The sequence below is a fragment of the Schistocerca serialis genome, chromosome 8 (assembly GCF_023864345.2).
Source record: "Schistocerca serialis cubense isolate TAMUIC-IGC-003099 chromosome 8, iqSchSeri2.2, whole genome shotgun sequence".
Classification (NCBI taxonomy): domain Eukaryota; kingdom Metazoa; phylum Arthropoda; class Insecta; order Orthoptera; family Acrididae; genus Schistocerca; species Schistocerca serialis.
The window spans coordinates 11,285,895-11,309,431 of NC_064645.1; positions in this window are offsets into that span (position 1 = coordinate 11,285,895).

Genomic DNA, 23,537 nt, shown 5'->3' on the forward strand with positions numbered 1-23,537 from the left:
GCCGACTTAAGTGCACGAAGACTGACTCTTCTTACTGTCTATGGTTTAAACCATTCCTGGGACACTAGTTATAGATTCCTATGCTACACACCAGGTTTACTGTATCCCTTGGACCTTCTTATTGACGATGAAACACAGAAATTGCATCGGAATTAAATACAAAAGGCACAATGCCGACTTAAGTACAAGAAGACTGACTCTTCTTACTGTCTATGTTTTGAACCATCCATTGACACTAGTTACAGATTCCGATGCTTCACTCCAGGTTTTCTGTATCCCTTGGACCATCTTATTGAGGATGAAACACAGAAATTGCATCGGTAATAAATAGAAAAGGCACAATGCCGACTTATGTACAAGAAGACTGACTCTTCTTACTGACTAAGTTTTGAACCATTCCTGTGACAGTAGTTATAGTTTTCGATGCTTCACTTCAGGTTTGCTGTATACCTTGGACCTTCTATTGACGATGAAACACAGAAATTGCATCGGAATTAAATACAAAAGGCACAATGCCGACTTACGTAGTAGAAGACTGACTCTTCCTACTGTCTATGTTTTGAACCATTCCTGTGACACTAGTTTTGGATTCCGATGCTTCATTTCAGGTTTACTGTATCGCTCTGACCTTCTTATAGTCGATGAAAAACAGAAATTGCATCGGAATTAAATACAAAAGGCACAATGCCGACTTAAGTACAAGAAGACTGACTCTTCCTACTGTCTATGTTTTGAACCATACCTGTGACACTAGTTATAGATCCCGATGCTTCACTTCAGGTTTACTGTATCCCTCTGACCTTATTGCCGATGAAACACAGAAATTGCATCGGAATTAAATACAAAAGGCACAATGCCGACTTAAGGACAAGAAGACTGGCCCTTCTTACTGACTATATTTTGAACCATTCGTGTGACACTAGTTACAGATTCCGATGCTTCACTTCAGGTTTACTGTATCCCTCTGACCTTCTTATTGACGATGAAATACAGATATTGCATCGGAATGAAATACAAAAGGCTCAATGCCGACTTAAGTACATGAAGACCGACTCTTCTTACTGACTATGTTTTGAACCATTCGTGTGACACTAGTTATAGATTCCGATGCTTCACTTCCGGTTTACTGTGTCCCTCTGACCTTCTTATTGACGATGAAACTCAGAAATTGCATCAGAATTAAATACAAAATGCACAATGCCGACTTAAGTACACGAAGACTGACTCTTCTTACTGTCTATGTTTGAACCATTTCTGTGACACTAGTTATTGATTCCGATGCTTCACTTCAGGTTTACTGTATCCCTCTGACCTTCTTATTGACGGTGAAACACAGAAATTGCATCAGAATTAAATACGAAATGCAGAATGCAGACTTAAGTACATGAAGACAGACACTTCTTATTGACAATGATTTGAACCATTCCTGTGACACTAGTTATAGAATCACAAGCTTCACTTCAGGTTTACTGTATCCTTTGGACATACTTATTGACGATGAAACACAGGAATTGCATCGGAATTAAATACAAAAAGCACAATGCCGACTTAAGTACAAGAAGACTGACTCTTCTTACTGACTATGTTTTGAACCATTCCTGTAAAACTAGTTATAGATTCCGATGCTTCACTTCAGGTTAACTGTATCCCTTGGACCTTCTTATTGACGATGAAACACAGAAATTGCATCGGAATTAAATACAAAAGGCAAAATGCCGACTTAAGTACATGAAGACTGACTCTTCTTACTGTCTATGTTTGGAACCATTCCTGTCACACTAGTTGTAGATTCCGATGCTTTACTTCAGGTTTACTGTATACCTTGGACGCTCTTATTGTCGATGAAACACAGAAATTGCATCGGAATTAAATACAAAAGGCACAATGACAACTTAAGTATAAGAAGACTGACTCTTCCTACTGTTTATGCTTTGAACCATTTCTGTGACACTAGTTATAGAGTCCGATGCTTCACTTCAGGTTTACTGTATCCCTTGGACCTTCTAATTGACGATGAATCTCAGAAATTGCATCGGAATTAAATAGAAATGGCTCAATGCCGACTTAAGTACAAGAAGACTGTCTTTTCTTACTGTCTATATTTTGAACCATTCCAGTGTCACTTGTTATAGATTCCGATGCTTCACTTCAGGTTTACTGTATCCCTTGGACCTTCTTTTTGACGATGAAACACTGAAATTGCATCGGAATTAAATACAAAAGTCACAATGCCGACTTAAGTACAAGAAGACCGACTCTTCTTATTGTCTATGTTTTGAACCATTACTGTGACTCTAGTTATAGATTCCGGTGCTTCACTCCAGGTTTAGTGTATCCCTTGGACCTACTTATTGACGATGAAACACAGAAATTGCTTCGGAATTAAATACAAAAGGCACAATGCCGACTTAAGGACAAGAAGACTGACTCTTCTTACTGACTATGATTTGAACCATTCCTGTGACACTAGTTATAGATTCCGATGCTTGACTTCATGTTTACTGAATCCCTCTGACCCTCTTATTGACGATGAAACACAGAAATTGCATTGGAATTAAATACAAAAGGCAAAATGCCGACTTAAGTACACGAAGACTGACTCTACTTACTGACTATGTTTTGAACCATTCCTGTGACACTAGTTATAGATTCCGATGCTTCACTTCAGCTTTACCGTATCCCTTGTACCTTCTTATTGACGATGAAACACAGAAATAGCATCGGAAGTAAGTACAAAAGGCACAATGCCGACTTAAGTACATGAAGACCGACTCTTTTTATTGACAATGATTTGAACCATTCCTGTGACACTAGTTATAGATTCCGAAGCTCCACTTCAGGTTTACTGTATCCCTTGGACATTCTTATTGACGATGAAACACAGGAATTGCATCGGAATTAAATACAAAAGGCACAATGCCGACTAAAGTACAAGAAGACTGACTCTTCTTACTGACTATGTTTTGAACCATTCCTGTGACACTAGTTATAGATTCCGATGCTTCACTTCAGTTTTACTGTATCCCTTGGACCTTCTTATTGACGATGAAACACAGAAATTGCATCGGAATTAAATACAAAAGCCACAATGCCGACTTAAGGACAAGAAGACTGACTCTTTTTACTGTCTATGTTTGAATCTTTACTGAGACACTAGTTATTGATTCCGATGCTTCACTTCAGGTTTACAGTATCCCTCTGACCTTCTTATTGACGGTGAAACACAGAAATTGCATCAGAATTAAATACGAAACGCAGAATGCACACTTAAGTACAAGAAGACTGACACTTCGTACTGACTATGTTTTGAACCATTCCTGTGACACTAGTTATAGATTCCGATGCTTCACTTCAGGTTTACTGTATCCCTCTGACCTTCTTATTGACGACGAAACACAGAAATTGCATCGGAATAAAATAGAAAAGGCACAATGCCGACTTAAGTACAAGAAGACTGACTCTTCTTACTGTCTATGTTTTGAACCAATCCTGTGACACTTGTTGTAGATTCCGATGCTTCACTTCAGGTTTACTGTATCCCGTGGACCTTCTTATTGACGATGAAACACAGAAATTGTATCGGAATTAAATACAAAAGGCACAATGCCGACTGAAGACTGACTCTTCCTACTGTGTATGTTTTGATCCATACCTGTGACACTAGTTATAGATTCCGATGCTTCACTTCAGGTTTACTGTATCCGTTGGACCTTCTTATTGACGATGAAACACTGAAATTGCATCGGAATTAAATACAAAATGCACAATGCCGACTTAAGTACAAGAAGACCGACTCTTCTCATTGTCTATGCTTTGAACCATTCCTGTGACACTAGTTATAGATTCCGATGCTTGACTTCATGTTTACTGAATCCCTCTGACCCTCTTATTGACGATGAAACACAGAAATTGCATCGGAATTAAATACAAAAGGCACAATGCCGACTTAAGTAAAAGAAGACTGACTCTTCTTATTGTATATGTTTGAACCATTCCTGTGACGCTAGTTATAGATTCCGTTGCTTCACTTCAGGTTTACTGCATCCCTCTGACCTTCTTATTGACGGTGAAACACAGAAATTGCATCGGAATTAAATACGAAAGGCAAAATGCCGACTTAAGAACAAGAAGACTGACTCTTCTTACTGACTATGTTTTGAACCATTCCTGTGACACTAGTTATAGATTCCGATGCTTCACTTCAGCTTTACCGTATCCCTTGTACCTTCTTATTGACGATGAAACACAGATATTGCATCGGAATTAAATACAAAAGGCACAATGCCGACTTAAGTACATGAAGACCGACAGTTCTTATTGACAATGATTTGAACCATTCCTGTGAAACTAGTTATAGATTCCGATGCTTCACTTCAGGTTTACTGTATCCCTTGGACATTCTTATTGACGATGAAACACAGGAATTGCATCGGAATTAAATACAAAAGGCACAATGCCGACTTAAGTACAAGAAGACTGACTCTTCTTACTGACTATGTTTTGAACCATTCCTATGACACTAGTTATAGATTCCGATGCTTCACTTCAGGTTTACTGTATCCCTTGGACCTTCTTATTGACGATGAAACACAGAAATTGCATCGGAATTATATACAAAAGTCAAAATGCCGACTTAAGTACACGATGGCTGACTCTTCTTACTGTCTATGTTTTGAACCATTCCTGTGACACTAGTTATAGATTCCGATGCTACACTCCAGGTTTACTGTATCCCTTGGACCTTCTTATTGACGATGAAACACAGAAATAGCATCGGAATTAAATACAAAAGCACAATGCCGACTTAAGGACAAGAAGACTGACTCTTCTTACTGACTTTGTTTTGAACCATTAGTGTGACACTAGTTATAGATCCCGATGCTTCACTTCAGGTTTGGTATATCCCTCTGACCTTATTGCCGATGACACACAGAAATTGCATCGGAATTAAATACAAAAGGCACAATGCCGAATTAAGGGCAAGAAGACTGACTCTTCTTACTGACTATGTTTTGAACCATTCCTGTGTCGCTAGTTATAGATTCCGATGCTTCACTTCAGGTTTACTGTATCCCTCTGACCTTCTTATTGACGATGAAACACAGAAATTGCATCGGAATTAAATACAAAAGCCACAATGCCGACTTAAGTACAAGAAGACTGACTCTTCGTACTGTCTATGTTTGGAACCATTCCTGTGCCACTAGTTATAGATTCCGATGCTTTACTTCAGGTTTACTCTATACGTTGGACCTTCTATTTGACACTGAAACACAGATATTGCATCGGAATTAAATACAAAAGGCACAATGCCGACTTAAGTACAAGAAGACTGACTCTTCTTACTGACTATGTTTTGAACCATTCCTGTGACACTAGTTATAGATTTCGATGCTTCACTTCAGGTTTACTGTATCCCTTGGACCTTCTTATTGACGATGAAACACATAAATTGCATCGGAATTAAATACAAAAGGCAAAATGCCGACATAAGTACACGAAGACTGACTCTTCTTACTGTCTATGTTTTGAACCATTTATGTGACACTAGTTACAGATTCCGATGCTTCACTCCTCTTTTATTGTATCCCTCTGACCTTCGTATTGACGATGAAACACAGGAATTGCATCTGAATTAAATAGAAAAGGCATAATGCCGACCTAAGTACAAGAAAACTGCCTCTTCTTACTGTCTATGATTTGAACCATTCCTGTGACACTAGTTATAGATTCCGATGCTTCACTCCAGGTTTACTGTATCGCTTGGACTGTCTTATTGACGATGAACCACAGAAATTGCATCGGAATTAAATAGAAATGCACAATGCCGACATAAGTACAAGAAGACTGACTCTTCTTACTGACTATGCTTGAACCATTCCTGTGACACTAGTTATAGATTCCGATGCTTCTCTTCAGGTTTACTGTATTCCTCTGACCTTCTTATTGACGATGATACACAGAAACTGCATCAGAATTAAATACTAAAGCCACAATGCCGACTTAAGTACAAGAAGACTGACTCTTCTTACTGACTATGTTTTGAACCATTCCTGTGACACTAGTTATAGATTCCGATGCTTCACTTCAGCTTTACCGTATCCCTTGTACCTTCTTATTGACGATGAAACACAGAAATTGCATCGGAATTAAATACAAAAGGCACAATGCCGACTTAAGTACATGAAGACCGACTCTTCGTATTGACAATGATTTGAACCATTCCTGTGACACTAGTTATAGATTCCGAAGCTTCACTTCAGGTTTACAGTATCCCTTGGACATTCTTATTGACGATGAAACACAGGAATTGCAGCGGAATTAAATACAAATGCTAAATGCCGACTTAAGTATAAGAAGACTGACTCTTCTTACTGACTATGTTTTGAACCATTCCTGTGACACCAGTTATAGATTCCGATGCTTCACTTCAGGTTTACTGTATCCCTTGGACCTTCTTATTGACGATGAAACACAGAAATTGCATCGGAATTAAATACAAAAGGCTCAATGCCGACTTAAGTGCACGAAGACTGACTCTTCTTACTGTCTATGGTTTAAACCATTCCTGGGACACTAGTTATAGATTCCTATGCTACACACCAGGTTTACTGTATCCCTTGGACCTTCTTATTGACGATGAAGCACAGAAATTGCATCGGAATTAAATACAAAAGGCACAATGCCGACTTAAGTACAAGAAGACTGACTCTTCTTACTGTCTATGTTTTGAACCATCCATTGACACTAGTTACAGATTCCGATGCTTCACTCCAGGTTTTCTGTATCCCTTGGACCATCTTATTGAGGATGAAACACAGAAATTGCATCGGTAATAAATAGAAAAGGCACAATGCCGACTTATGTACAAGAAGACTGACTCTTCTTACTGACTAAGTTTTGAACCATTCCTGTGACAGTAGTTATAGTTTTCGATGCTTCACTTCAGGTTTGCTGTATACCTTGGACCTTCTATTGACGATGAAACACAGAAATTGCATCGGAATTAAATACAAAAGGCACAATGCCGACTTACGTAGTAGAAGACTGACTCTTCCTACTGTCTATGTTTTGAACCATTCCTGTGACACTAGTTTTGGATTCCGATGCTTCATTTCAGGTTTACTGTATCGCTCTGACCTTCTTATAGTCGATGAAAAACAGAAATTGCATCGGAATTAAATACAAAAGGCACAATGCCGACTTAAGTACAAGAAGACTGACTCTTCCTACTGTCTATGTTTTGAACCATACCTGTGACACTAGTTATAGATCCCGATGCTTCACTTCAGGTTTACTGTATCCCTCTGACCTTATTGCCGATGAAACACAGAAATTGCATCGGAATTAAATACAAAAGGCACAATGCCGACTTAAGGACAAGAAGACTGGCCCTTCTTACTGACTATATTTTGAACCATTCGTGTGACACTAGTTACAGATTCCGATGCTTCACTTCAGGTTTACTGTATCCCTCTGACCTTCTTATTGACGATGAAATACAGATATTGCATCGGAATGAAATACAAAAGGCTCAATGCCGACTTAAGTACATGAAGACCGACTCTTCTTACTGACTATGTTTTGAACCATTCGTGTGACACTAGTTATAGATTCCGATGCTTCACTTCCGGTTTACTGTGTCCCTCTGACCTTCTTATTGACGATGAAACTCAGAAATTGCATCAGAATTAAATACAAAATGCACAATGCCGACTTAAGTACACGAAGACTGACTCTTCTTACTGTCTATGTTTGAACCATTTCTGTGACACTAGTTATTGATTCCGATGCTTCACTTCAGGTTTACTGTATCCCTCTGACCTTCTTATTGACGGTGAAACACAGAAATTGCATCAGAATTAAATACGAAATGCAGAATGCAGACTTAAGTACATGAAGACAGACACTTCTTATTGACAATGATTTGAACCATTCCTGTGACACTAGTTATAGAATCACAAGCTTCACTTCAGGTTTACTGTATCCTTTGGACATACTTATTGACGATGAAACACAGGAATTGCATCGGAATTAAATACAAAAAGCACAATGCCGACTTAAGTACAAGAAGACTGACTCTTCTTACTGACTATGTTTTGAACCATTCCTGTAAAACTAGTTATAGATTCCGATGCTTCACTTCAGGTTAACTGTATCCCTTGGACCTTCTTATTGACGATGAAACACAGAAATTGCATCGGAATTAAATACAAAAGGCAAAATGCCGACTTAAGTACATGAAGACTGACTCTTCTTACTGTCTATGTTTGGAACCATTCCTGTCACACTAGTTGTAGATTCCGATGCTTTACTTCAGGTTTACTGTATACCTTGGACGCTCTTATTGTCGATGAAACACAGAAATTGCATCGGAATTAAATACAAAAGGCACAATGCCAACTTAAGTATAAGAAGACTGACTCTTCCTACTGTCTATGCTTTGAACCATTTCTGTGACACTAGTTATAGAGTCCGATGCTTCACTTCAGGTTTACTGTATCCCTTGGACCTTCTAATTGACGATGAATCTCAGAAATTGCATCGGAATTAAATAGAAATGGCTCAATGCCGACTTAAGTACAAGAAGACTGTCTTTTCTTACTGTCTATATTTTGAACCATTCCAGTGTCACTTGTTATAGATTCCGATGCTTCACTTCAGGTTTACTGTATCCCTTGGACCTTCTTTTTGACGATGAAACACTGAAATTGCATCGGAATTAAATACAAAAGTCACAATGCCGACTTAAGTACAAGAAGACCGACTCTTCTTATTGTCTATGTTTTGAACCATTACTGTGACTCTAGTTATAGATTCCGGTGCTTCACTCCAGGTTTACTGTATCCCTTGGACCTACTTATTGACGATGAAACACAGAAATTGCTTCGGAATTAAATACAAAAGGCACAATGCCGACTTAAGGACAAGAAGACTGACTCTTCTTACTGACTATGATTTGAACCATTCCTGTGACACTAGTTATAGATTCCGATGCTTGACTTCATGTTTACTGAATCCCTCTGACCCTCTTATTGACGATGAAACACAGAAATTGCATTGGAATTAAATACAAAAGGCAAAATGCCGACTTAAGTACACGAAGACTGACTCTACTTACTGACTATGTTTTGAACCATTCCTGTGACACTAGTTATAGATTCCGATGCTTCACTTCAGCTTTACCGTATCCCTTGTACCTTCTTATTGACGATGAAACACAGAAATAGCATCGGAAGTAAGTACAAAAGGCACAATGCCGACTTAAGTACATGAAGACCGACTCTTTTTATTGACAATGATTTGAACCAGTCCTGTGACACTAGTTATAGATTCCGAAGCTCCACTTCAGGTTTACTGTATCCCTTGGACATTCTTATTGACGATGAAACACAGGAATTGCATCGGAATTAAATACAAAAGGCACAATGCCGACTAAAGTACAAGAAGACTGACTCTTCTTACTGACTATGTTTTGAACCATTCCTGTGACACTAGTTATAGATTCCGATGCTTCACTTCAGTTTTACTGTATCCCTTGGACCTTCTTATTGACGATGAAACACAGAAATTGCATCGGAATTAAATACAAAAGCCACAATGCCGACTTAAGGACAAGAAGACTGACTCTTTTTACTGTCTATGTTTGAATCTTTACTGAGACACTAGTTATTGATTCCGATGCTTCACTTCAGGTTTACAGTATCCCTCTGACCTTCTTATTGACGGTGAAACACAGAAATTGCATCAGAATTAAATACGAAACGCAGAATGCACACTTAAGTACAAGAAGACTGACACTTCGTACTGACTATGTTTTGAACCATTCCTGTGACACTAGTTATAGATTCCGATGCTTCACTTCAGGTTTACTGTATCCCTCTGACCTTCTTATTGACGACGAAACACAGAAATTGCATCGGAATAAAATAGAAAAGGCACAATGCCGACTTAAGTACAAGAAGACTGACTCTTCTTACTGTCTATGTTTGAACCAATCCTGTGACACTTGTTGTAGATTCCGATGCTTCACTTCAGGTTTACTGTATCCCGTGGACCTTCTTATTGACGATGAAACACAGAAATTGTATCGGAATTAAATACAAAAGGCACAATGCCGACTGAAGACTGACTCTTCCTACTGTGTATGTTTTGATCCATTCCTGTGACACTAGTTATAGATTCCGATGCTTCACTTCAGGTTTACTGTATCCGTTGGACCTTCTTATTGACGATGAAACACTGAAATTGCATCGGAATTAAATACAAAATGCACAATGCCGACTTAAGTACAAGAAGACCGACTCTTCTCATTGTCTATGCTTTGAACCATTCCTGTGACACTAGTTATAGATTCCGATGCTTGACTTCATGTTTACTGAATCCCTCTGACCCTCTTATTGACGATGAAACACAGAAATTGCATCGGAATTAAATACAAAAGGCACAATGCCGACTTAAGTAAAAGAAGACTGACTCTTCTTATTGTATATGTTTGAACCATTCCTGTGACGCTAGTTATAGATTCCGTTGCTTCACTTCAGGTTTACTGCATCCCTCTGACCTTCTTATTGACGGTGAAACACAGAAATTGCATCGGAATTAAATACGAAAGGCAAAATGCCGACTTAAGAACAAGAAGACTGACTCTTCTTACTGACTATGTTTTGAACCATTCCTGTGACACTAGTTATAGATTCCGATGCTTCACTTCAGCTTTACCGTATCCCTTGTACCTTCTTATTGACGATGAAACACAGATATTGCATCGGAATTAAATACAAAAGGCACAATGCCGACTTAAGTACATGAAGACCGACAGTTCTTATTGACAATGATTTGAACCATTCCTGTGAAACTAGTTATAGATTCCGATGCTTCACTTCAGGTTTACTGTATCCCTTGGACATTCTTATTGACGATGAAACACAGGAATTGCATCGGAATTAAATACAAAAGGCACAATGCCGACTTAAGTACAAGAAGACTGACTCTTCTTACTGACTATGTTTTGAACCATTCCTATGACACTAGTTATAGATTCCGATGCTTCACTTCAGGTTTACTGTATCCCTCTGACCTTCTTATTGACGATGAAACAAAGAAATTGCATCGGAATTAAATACAAAAGCCACAATGCCGACTTAATTACAAGAAGACAGACTCTTCGTACTGTCTATGTTTGGAACCATTCCTGTGACACTAGTTATAGATTCCGATGCTTTACTTCAGGTTTACTGCATACCTTGGACCTTCTTATTGACGATGAAACACAGAAATTGCATCGGAATTAAATACAAAAGGCACAATGCCGACTTAAGTACAAGAAGACTGACTCTTCTTATTCTATATGTTTGAACCATTCCTGTGCCGATTGTTATAGATTCCGTTGCTTCACTTCAGGTTTACTGCATCCCTCTGACCTTCTTATGGACGGTGAAACACAGAAATTGCATCGTATTTAAATACGAAAGGCAAAATGCCGACTTAAGAACAAGAAGACTCACTCTTGTTACTGACTATGTTTTGAACCATTCCTGTGACACTAGTTGTAGATTCCGATGCTTCACTTCAGCTTTACCGTATCCCTTGTACCTTCTTATTGACGATGAAACACAGAAATTGCATCGGAATTAAATACAAAAGGCACAATGCCGACTTAAGTACATGAAGACCGACTCTTCTTATTGACAATGATTTGAACCATTCCTGTGACACTAGTTATAGATTCCGATGTTTCGCTTCAGGTTTTGTATCCCTTGGACATTCTTATTGACGATGAAACACAGGAATTGCATCGGAATTAAATACAAAAGGCACAATGCCGACTTAAGTACAAGGAGACTGACTCTTCTTACTGACTATGTTTTGAACCATTCCTGTGACACTAGTTATAGATTCCGATGCTTCACTTCAGGTTTACTGTATCCCTTGGACCTTCTTATTGACGATGACACACAGAAATTGCATCGGAATTAAATACAAAATGCAAAATGCCGACTTAAGTACGCAAAGACTGACACTTCTTACTGTCTATGTTTTGAACCATTCCTGTGACACTAGTTATAGATTCCGATGCTTCACTTTAGGTTTACTGAATTCCTCTGACCATCTTATTGACGATGAAACACAGAAATTGCATCGGAATTAAATACAAAAGCCACAATGCCGACTTAATTACAAGAAGACTGACTCTTCGTACTGTCTATGTTTGGAACCATTCCTGTGACACTAGTTTTAGATTCCGATGCTTTATTTCAGGTTTACTGTATACGTTGGACCTTCTATTTGACGCTGAAACACAGATATTGCAGCGTAATTAAATACAAAAGGCACAATGCTGACTTAAGTATAAGAAGACTGACTCTTCCTACTGTCTATGTTGTGAACCACTTCTGTTACACTAGTTATAGAGTCCGATGCTTCACTGCAGGCTTACTGTATCCCTTGGACCTTCTTATTGACGATGAATCTCAGAAATTGCATCGGAATGAAATAGAAAACGCACAATGCCGACTTATATACAAGAAGACTGACTCTTCTTACTGTCTATATTTTGAACCATTCGAGTGACAATAGTTATAGATTCCGATGCTTCACTTCAGGTTTACTGTATCCGTTGGACCCTCTTATTGACGATGAAACACTGAAATTGCATCGGAATTAAATACAAAATGCACAATGCCGACTTAAGTACAAGAAGACCGACTCTTCTTATTGTCTATGCTTTGAACCATTCCTGTGACTCTAGTTATAGATTCCGGTGCTTCACTCCAGGTTTACTGTATCCCTTGGACCTACTTATTGACGATGAAACACAGAAATTGCATCGGAATTAAATACAAAAGGCACAATGCCGACTTAAGGACAAGAAGACTGTCTCTTCTTACTGACTATGTTTTGAACCATTCCTGTGACACTAGTTACAGATTCCGATGCTTGACTTCATGTTTACTGTATCCCTCTGACCGTCTTATTGACGATGAAAAACAGAAATTGCATCGGAATTAAATACAAAAGGCACAATGCCGACTTAAGTACAAGAAGACTGACTCTTCTTATTGTATATGTTTGAACCATTCCTGTGACGATTGTTATAGATTCCGTTGCTTCACTTCAGGTTTCCTGCATCCCTCTGACCTTCTTATTGACGGTGAAACACAGAAATTGCATCGTATTTAAATACGAAAGGCAAAATGCCGACTTAAGAACAAGAAGACTGACTCTTGTTGTTGACTTTGTTTTGAACCATTCCTGTGACACTAGTTGTAGATTCCGATGCTTCACTTCAGCTTTACCGTATCCCTTGTACCTTCTTATTGACGATGAAACACAGAAATTGCATCGGAATTAAATACAAAAGGCACAATGCCGACTTAAGTACATGTAGACCGACTCTTCTTATTGACAATGATTTGAACCATTCCTGTGACACTAGTTATAGATTCCGATGCTACACTCCAGGTTTACTGTATCCCTTGGACCTTCTTATTGACGATGAAACACAGAAATTGCATCGGAATTAAATACAAAAGGCACAATGCCGACTTAAGGACAAGAAGACCGACTCTTCTTACTGACTTTGTTTTGAACCATTAATGTGACACTAGTTATAGATCCCGATGCTTCACTTCAGGTTTACTATATCCCTCTGACCTTATTGCCGATGAAACACAGAAATTGGATCGGAATTAAATACAAAAGGCACAATGCCGAATTAAGGACAAGAAGACTGACTCTTCTTACTGACTTTGTTTTGAACCATTAGTGTGACACTAGTTATAGATCCCGATGCTTCACTTCAGGTTTGCTATATCCCTCTGACATTATTGCCGATGAAACACAGAAATTGCATTGGAATTACATACAACAGGCACAATGCCGAATTAAGGACAAGAAGACTGACTCTTCTTACTGACTATGTTTTGAACCATTCCTGTGTCACTAGTTATAGATTCCGATGCTTCACTTCAGGTTTACTGTATCCCTCTGACCTTCTTATTGACGATGAAACACAGAAATTGCATCGGAATTAAATTCAAAAGTCACAATGCCGACTTAATTACAAGAAGACTGACTCTTCGTACTGTCTATGTTTGGAACCATTCCTGTGACACTAGTTATAGATTCCGATGCTTCACTCCAGGTTTACTGTATCGCTTGGACTTTTTTATTGTCGATGAAACACAGAAATTGCATCGGAATTAAATAGAAAATGCACAATGCGGACATAAGTACAAGAAGACTGACTCTTCTTACTGACTATGCTTGAACCATTCCTGTGACACTAGTTATAGATTCCGATGCTTCTCTTCAGGTTTACTGTATTCCTCTGACCTTCTTATTGACGATGAAACACAGAAACTGCATCGGAATTAAATACTAAAGCCACAATGCCGACTTAAGTACAAGAAGACTGACTCTTCTTACTGACTATGTTTTGAACGATTCCTGTGACACTAGTTATAGATTCCGATGCTTCACTTCAGGTTTACTGTATCCCTCTGACCTTCTTATTGACGATGAAACAAAGAAATTGCATCGGAATTAAATACAAAAGCCACAATGCCGACTTAAGTACAAGAAGACTGACTCTTCGTACTGTCTATGTTTGAAACCATTCCTGTGACACTAGTTATGGACTCCGATGCTTTACTTCAGGTTTACTGTATACCTTGGTCCTTCTTATTGACGATGAAACACAGAAATTGCATCGGAATTAAATACAAAAGGCACAATGCCAACTTAAGTATAAGAAGACTGACTCTTCCTACTGTCTATGCTTTGAACCATTTCTGTGACACTAGTTATAGAGTCCGATGCTTCACTTCAGGTTTACTGTATCCCTTGGACCTTCTTATTGACGATGAATCTCAGAAATTGCATCGGTATTAATTAGAAATGGCACAATGCCGACTTATATACAAGAAGACTGACTCTTCTTACTGTCTATATTTTGAACCATTCCAGTGACAATAGTTATAGATTCCGATGCTTCACTTGAGGTTTACTGTATCCGTTGGACCTTCTTATTGACGATGAAACACTGAAATTGCATCGGAATTAAATACAAAATGCACAATGCCGACTTAAGTACAAGAAGTCCGACTCTTCTTATTGTCTATGCTTTGAACCATTACTGTGACTCTAGTTATAGATTCCGGTGCTTCACTCCAGGTTTACTGTATGCCTTGGACCTACTTATTGACGATGAAACACAGAAATTGCATCGGAAGTAAATACAAAAGGCACAATGCCGACTTAAGTACAAGAAGACTGGCTCTTCTTACTGACTATGTTTTGAACCATTCCTGTGACACTAGTTACAGATTCCGATGCTTGCCTTCATGTTTACTGTATCCCTCTGACCGTCTTATTGACGATGAAACACAGAAATTGCATCGGAATTAAATACAAAAGGCACAATGCCGACTTAAGTACAAGAAGACTGACTCTTCTTATTGTATATGTTTGAACCATTCCTGTGACGATTGTTATAGATTCCGTTGCTTCACTTCAGGTTTACTGCATCCCTCTGACCTTCTTATTGACGGTGAAACACAGAAATTGCATCGTATTTAAATACGAAAGGCAAAATGCCGACTTAAGAACAAGAAGACTGACTCCTGTTAATGACTATGTTTGGAACCATTCCTGTGACACAAGTTGTAGATTCCGATGCTTCACTTCAGCTTTACCGTATCCCTTGTACCTTCTTATTGACGATGAAACACAGAAATTGCATCGGAATTAAATACAAAAGGCACAATGCCGACTTAAGTACATGAAGACCGACTCTTCTATTGACAATGATTTGAACCATTCCTGTGACACTAGTTATAGATTCCGATGCTTCGCTTCAGGTTTTGTATCCCTTGGACATTTTTATTGACGATGAAACACAGGAATTGCATCGGAATTAAATACAAAAGGCACAATGCCGACTTAAGTACAAGAAGACTGACTCTTCTTACTGACTATGTTTTGAACCATTCCTGTGACACTAGTTATAGATCCCGATGCTTCACTTCAGGTTTACTATATCCCTCTGACCTTATTGCCGATGAAACACAGAAATTGGATCGGAATTAAATACAAAAGGCACAATGCCGAATTAAGGACAAGAAGACTGACTCTTCTTACTGACTTTGTTTTGAACCATTAGTGTGACACTAGTTATAGATCCCGATGCTTCACTTCAGGTTTGCTATATCCCTCTGACATTATTGCCGATGAAACACAGAAATTGCATTGGAATTACATACAACAGGCACAATGCCGAATTAAGGACAAGAAGACTGACTCTTCTTACTGACTATGTTTTGAACCATTCCTGTGTCACTAGTTATAGATTCCGATGCTTCACTTCAGGTTTACTGTATCCCTCTGACCTTCTTATTGACGATGAAACACAGAAATTGCATCGGAATTAAATTCAAAAGTCACAATGCCGACTTAATTACAAGAAGACTGACTCTTCGTACTGTCTATGTTTGGAACCATTCCTGTGACACTAGTTATAGATTCCGATGCTTCACTCCAGGTTTACTGTATCGCTTGGACTTTTTTATTGTCGATGAAACACAGAAATTGCATCGGAATTAAATAGAAAATGCACAATGCCGACATAAGTACAAGAAGACTGACTCTTCTTACTGACTATGCTTGAACCATTCCTGTGACACTAGTTATAGATTCCGATGCTTCTCTTCAGGTTTACTGTATTCCTCTGACCTTCTTATTGACGATGAAACACAGAAACTGCATCGGAATTAAATACTAAAGCCACAATGCCGACTTAAGTACAAGAAGACTGACTCTTCTTACTGACTATGTTTTGAACGATTCCTGTGACACTAGTTATAGATTCCGATGCTTCACTTCAGGTTTACTGTATCCCTCTGACCTTCTTATTGACGATGAAACAAAGAAATTGCATCGGAATTAAATACAAAAGCCACAATGCCGACTTAAGTACAAGAAGACTGACTCTTCGTACTGTCTATGTTTGAAACCATTCCTGTGACACTAGTTATGGACTCCGATGCTTTACTTCAGGTTTACTGTATACCTTGGTCCTTCTTATTGACGATGAAACACAGAAATTGCATCGGAATTAAATACAAAAGGCACAATGCCAACTTAAGTATAAGAAGACTGACTCTTCCTACTGTCTATGCTTTGAACCATTTCTGTGACACTAGTTATAGAGTCCGATGCTTCACTTCAGGTTTACTGTATCCCTTGGACCTTCTTATTGACGATGAATCTCAGAAATTGCATCGGTATTAATTAGAAATGGCACAATGCCGACTTATATACAAGAAGACTGACTCTTCTTACTGTCTATATTTTGAACCATTCCAGTGACAATAGTTATAGATTCCGATGCTTCACTTGAGGTTTACTGTATCCGTTGGACCTTCTTATTGACGATGAAACACTGAAATTGCATCGGAATTAAATACAAAATGCACAATGCCGACTTAAGTACAAGAAGTCCGACTCTTCTTATTGTCTATGCTTTGAACCATTGCTGTGACTCTAGTTATAGATTCCGGTGCTTCACTCCAGGTTTACTGTATGCCTTGGACCTACTTATTGACGATGAAACACAGAAATTGCATCGGAAGTAAATACAAAAGGCACAATGCCGACTTAAGTACAAGAAGACTGGCTCTTCTTACTGACTATGTTTTGAACCATTCCTGTGACACTAGTTACAGATTCCGATGCTTGCCTTCATGTTTACTGTATCCCTCTGACCGTCTTATTGACGATGAAACACAGAAATTGCATCGGAATTAAATACAAAAGGCACAATGCCGACTTAAGTACAAGAAGACTGACTCTTCTTATTGTATATGTTTGAACCATTCCTGTGACGATTGTTATAGATTCCGTTGCTTCACTTCAGGTTTACTGCATCCCTCTGACCTTCTTATTGACGGTGAAACACAGAAATTGCATCGTATTTAAATACGAAAGGCAAAATGCCGACTTAAGAACAAGAAGACTGACTCCTGTTAATGACTATGTTTGGAACCATTCCTGTGACACAAGTTGTAGATTCCGATGCTTCACTTCAGCTTTACCGTATCCCTTGTACCTTCTTATTGACGATGAAACACAGAAATTGCATCGGAATTAAATACAAAAGGCACAATGCCGACATAAGTACATGAAGACCGACTCTTCTATTGACAATGATTTGAACCATTCCTTTGACACTAGTTATAGATTCCGATGCTTCGCTTCAGGTTTTGTATCCCTTGGACATTTTTATTGACGATGAAACACAGGAATTGCATCGGAATTAAATACAAAAGGCACAATGCCGACTTAAGTACAAGAAGACTGACTCTTCTTACTGACTATGTTTTGAACCATTCCTGTGACACTAGTTATAGATTCCGATGCTTCACTTCAGGTTTACTGTATCCCTTGGACCTTCTTATTGACGATGAAACACAGAAATTGCATCGGAATTAAATACAAAAGGTAAAATGCCGACTTAAGTACGCAAAGACTGACACTTCTTACTGTCTATGTTTTGAACCATTCCTGTGAAACTAGTTATAGATTCCGATGCTACACTCCAGGTTTACTGTATCCCTTGGACCTTCTTATTGACGATGAAACACAGAAATTGCATCGGAATTAAATACAAAAGGCACAATGCCGACTTAAGAACAAGAAGACTGACTCTTCTTACTGACTTTGTTTTGAACCATTAGTGTGACTCTAGTTATAGATCCCGATGCTTCACTTCAGGGTTACTATATCCCTCTGACCTTATTGCCGATGAAACACAGAAATTGGATCGGAATTAAATTGAAAAGGCACAATGCCGAATTAAGGACAAGAAGACTGACTCTTCTTACTGACTATGTTTTGAACCATTCCTGTGTCACTAGTTATAGATTCCGATGCTTCACTTCAGGTTTACTGTATCCCTCTGACCTTCTTATTGACGATGAAACACAGAAATTGCATCGGAATTAAATACAAAAGCCACAATGCCGACTTAATTACAAGAAGACTGACTCTTCGTACTGTCTATGTTTGGAACCATTCCTGTGACACTAGTTATAGATTCCGATGCTTTACTTTAGGTTTACTGTATACGTTGGACCTTCTATTTGACTCTGAAACACAGATATTGCATCGGAATTAAATACAAAAGGCACAATGCAGACTTAAGTATAAGATGACTGACTCTTCCTACTGTCTATGTTTTGAACCATTTCTGTGACACTAGTTATAGTGTCCGATGCTTCACTGCAGGTTTACTGTATCCCTTGGACCTTCTTATTGACGATGAATCTCAGAAATTGCATCGGAATGAAATAGAAAAGGCACAATGCCGATTTAAGTACAAGAAGACCGACTCTACTTATTGTCTATGATTTGAACCATTACTGTGACTCTAGTTATAGATTCCGGTGCTTCACTCCAGGTTAACTGTATCCCTTGGACCTTCTTATTGACGATGAAACACAGAAATTGCATCGGAATTAAATACAAAAGGCACAATGCCGACTTAAGTACAAGAAGACTGACTCTTCTTACTGACTATGTTTTGAACCATTCCCGTGACACTAGTTATAGAATCCGATCCTTGACTTCAAGTTTACTATATCCCTCTGACCCTCTTATAGACGATGAAACACAGAAATTGCATCGGAATTAAATACGAAAGGCAAAATGCCGACTTAAGTACAAGAAGACTGACTCTTCTTACTGACTATGTTTTGAACCATTCCTGTGACACTAGTTCTAGATTCCGATGCTTCACTTCAGGTTTACTGTATCCCTCTGACCTTCTTAGTGACGATGAAACACAGAAATTGCATCGGAATGAAATACAAAAGGCACAATGCCGACTTAAGTACAAGAAGACTGACTCTTCTTACTGTCTATGTTTTGAACCAATCCTGTGACACTAGTTGTAGATTCCGATTCTTCACTTCAGGTTTACTGTATCCCTTGGACCTTCTTATTGACGATGAAACACAGAAATTGCCTCGGAATTAAATACAAAAGGCACAATGCCGACTTAAGTACAAGAACACTGACTCTTCCAACTGTCTATGGTTTGAACCATTCCTGTGTCACTAGTTATAGATTCCGACGCTTCACTTCAGGTATACTGTATCCCTTGTACCTTCTTATTGACGATGAAACACAGAAACTGCATCAAAATTAAATACAAAAGGCACAATGCCAACTTAAGTACAAGAAGACTGACTCTGCTTACTGTCTATGTTTTGAACCATTCCATTGACACTAGTTACAGATTCCGATGCTTCACTCCAGGTTTACTGTATCCCTTGGACCTTCTTATTGACGATGAAACACAGAAATTGCATCGGAATTAAATAGAAAAGGCACAATGCCGACTTAAGTACAAGAAGACTGACTCTTCTTACTGACTATGTTTTGAACCAGTCCTGTGACACTAGTTATAGATTCCGATGCTTCACTTCAGGTTTACTGTATCCCTTGGACCTTCTTATTGAGGATGAAACACAGAAATTGCATCGGAATTAAATACAAAAAGCAAAATGCCAACATAAGTACACGAAGACTGACTCTTCTTACTGTCTATGTTGTGAACCATTCCTGTGACACTAGTTACAGATTCCGATGCTACACTCCTCGTTTATTGTATCCCTCTGACCTTCGTATTGACGATTAAACACCGAAATTGCATCTGAATTAAATAGAAAAGGCACAATGCAGACCTAAGTACACGAAAACTGCCTCTTCTTACTGTCTATGTTTTGAACCATTCCTGTGACACTAGTTATAGATTCCGATGCTTCACTCCAGGTTTACTGTATCGCTTGAACTTTCTTATTGACGATGAAACACAGAAATTGCATCGGAATTAAATAGAAAATGCACAATGCCGACTTAAGTACAAGAAGACTGACTCTTCTTACTGACTATGTTTGAACCATTCCTGTGACACTAGTTATAGATTCCGATGCTTTACTTCAGGTTTACGTATACCTTGGACCTTCTTATTGACGATGATACACAGAAATTGCATCGGAATTAAATACAAAAGGCGCAATGCTGACTTAAGTATAAGAAGACTGACTCTTCCTACTGTCTATGTTTTGAACCATTTCTGTGACACTAGTTATAGAGTCCGATGCTTCACTTCAGGTTTACTGTATACCTTGGTCCTTCTTATTGACGATGAAACACAGAAATTGCATCGGAATTAAATACAAAAGGCACAATGCCAACTTAAGTATAAGAAGACTGACTCTTCCTACTGTCTATGTTTTGAACCATTTCTGTGACACTAGTTATAGAGTCCGATGCTTCACTTCAGGTTTACTGTATCCCTTGGACCTTCTTATTGACGATGAATCTCAGAAATTGCATCGGTATTAATTAGAAATGGCACAATGCCGACTTATATACAAGAAGACTGACTCTTCTTACTGTCTATATTTTGAACCATTCGAGTGACAATAGTTATAGATTCCGATGCTTCACTTCAGGTTTACTGTATCCGTTGGACCTTCTTATTGACGATGAAACACTGAAATTGCATCGGAATTAAATACAAAATGCACAATGCCGACTTAAGTACAAGAAGACCGACTCCTCTTATTGTCTATGCTTTGAACCATTACTGTGACTCTAGTTATAGATTACGGTGCTTCACTCCAGGTTTACTGTATCCCTTGGACCTACTTATTGACGATGAAACACAGAAATTGCATCGGAATTAAATACAAAAGGCACAATGCCGACTTAAGTACAAGAAGACTGGCTCTTCTTACTGACTATGTTTTGAACCATTCCTGTGACACTATTTACAGATTCCGATGCTTGACTTCATGTTTACTGTATCCCTCTGACCGTCTTATTGACGATGAAACACAGAAATTGCATCGGAATTAAATACAAAAGGCACAATGCCGACTTAAGTACAAGAAGACTGACTCTTCTTATTGTATATGTTAGAACCATTCCTGTGACGATTGTTTTAGATTCCGTTGCTTCACTTCTGGTTTTCTGCATCCCTTTGACCTTCTTATTGACGGTGAAACACAGAAATTGCATCGTATTTAAATACGAAAGGCAAAATGCCGACTTAAGAACAAGAAGACTGACTCCTGTTAATGACTATGTTTTGAACCATTCCTGTGACACTAGTTGTAGATTCCGATGCTTCACTTCAGCTTTACCGTATCCCTTGTACCTTCTTATTGACGATGAAACACAGAAATTGCATCGGAATTAAATACAAAAGGCACAATGCCGACTTAAGTACATGAAGACCGACTCTTCTATTGACAATGATTTGAACCATTCCTGTGACACTAGTTATAGATTCCGATGCTTCGCTTCAGGTTTTGTATCCCTTGGACATTTTTATTGACGATGAAACACAGGAATTGCATCGGAATTAAATACAAAAGGCACAATGCCGACTTAAGTACAAGAAGACTGACTCTTCTTACTGACTATGTTTTGAACCATTCCTGTGACACTAGTTATAGATTCCGATGCCTCACTTCAGGTTTACTGTATCCCTTGGACCTTCTTATTGACGATGAAACACAGAAATTGCATCGGAATTAAATACAAAAGGCAAAATGCCGACTTAAGTACGCAAAGACTGACACTTCTTACTGTCTATGTTTTGAACCATTCCTGTGAAACTAGTTATAGATTCCGATGCTACACTCCAGGTTTACTGTATCCCTTGGCCCTTCTTATTGACGATGAAACACAGAAATTGCATCGGAATTAAATACAAAATGCACAATGCCGACTTAAGGGCAAGAAGACTGACTCTTCTTACTGACTTTGTTTTGAACCATTAGTGTGACTCTAGTTATAGATCCCGATGCTTCACTTCAGGGTTACTATATCCCTCTGACCTTATTGCCGATGAAACACAGAAATTGGATCGGAATTAAATTGAAAAGGCACAATGCCGAATTAAGGACAAGAAGACTGACTCTTCTTACTGACTATGTTTTGAACCATTCCTGTGTCACTAGTTATAGATTCCGATGCTTCACTTCAGGTTTACTGTATCCCTCTGACCTTCTTATTGACGATGAAACACAGAACTTGCATCGGAATTAAATACAAAAGCCACAATGCCGACTTAATTACAAGAAGACTGACTCTTCGTACTGTCTATGTTTGGAACCATTCCTGTGACACTAGTTATAGATTCCGATGCTTTACTTTAGGTTTACTGTATACGTTGGACCTTCTATTTGACTCTGAAACACAGATATTGCATCGGAATTAAATACAAAAGGCACAATGCAGACTTAAGTATAAGAAGACTGACTCTTCCTACTGTCTATGTTTTGAACCATTTCTGTGACACTAGTTATAGTGTCCGATGCTTCACTGCAGGTTTACTGTATCCCTTGGACCTTCTTATTGACGATGAATCTCAGAAATTGCATCGGAATGAAATAGAAAAGGCACAATGCCGATTTAAGTACAAGAAGACCGACTCTTCTTATTGTCTATGATTTGAACCA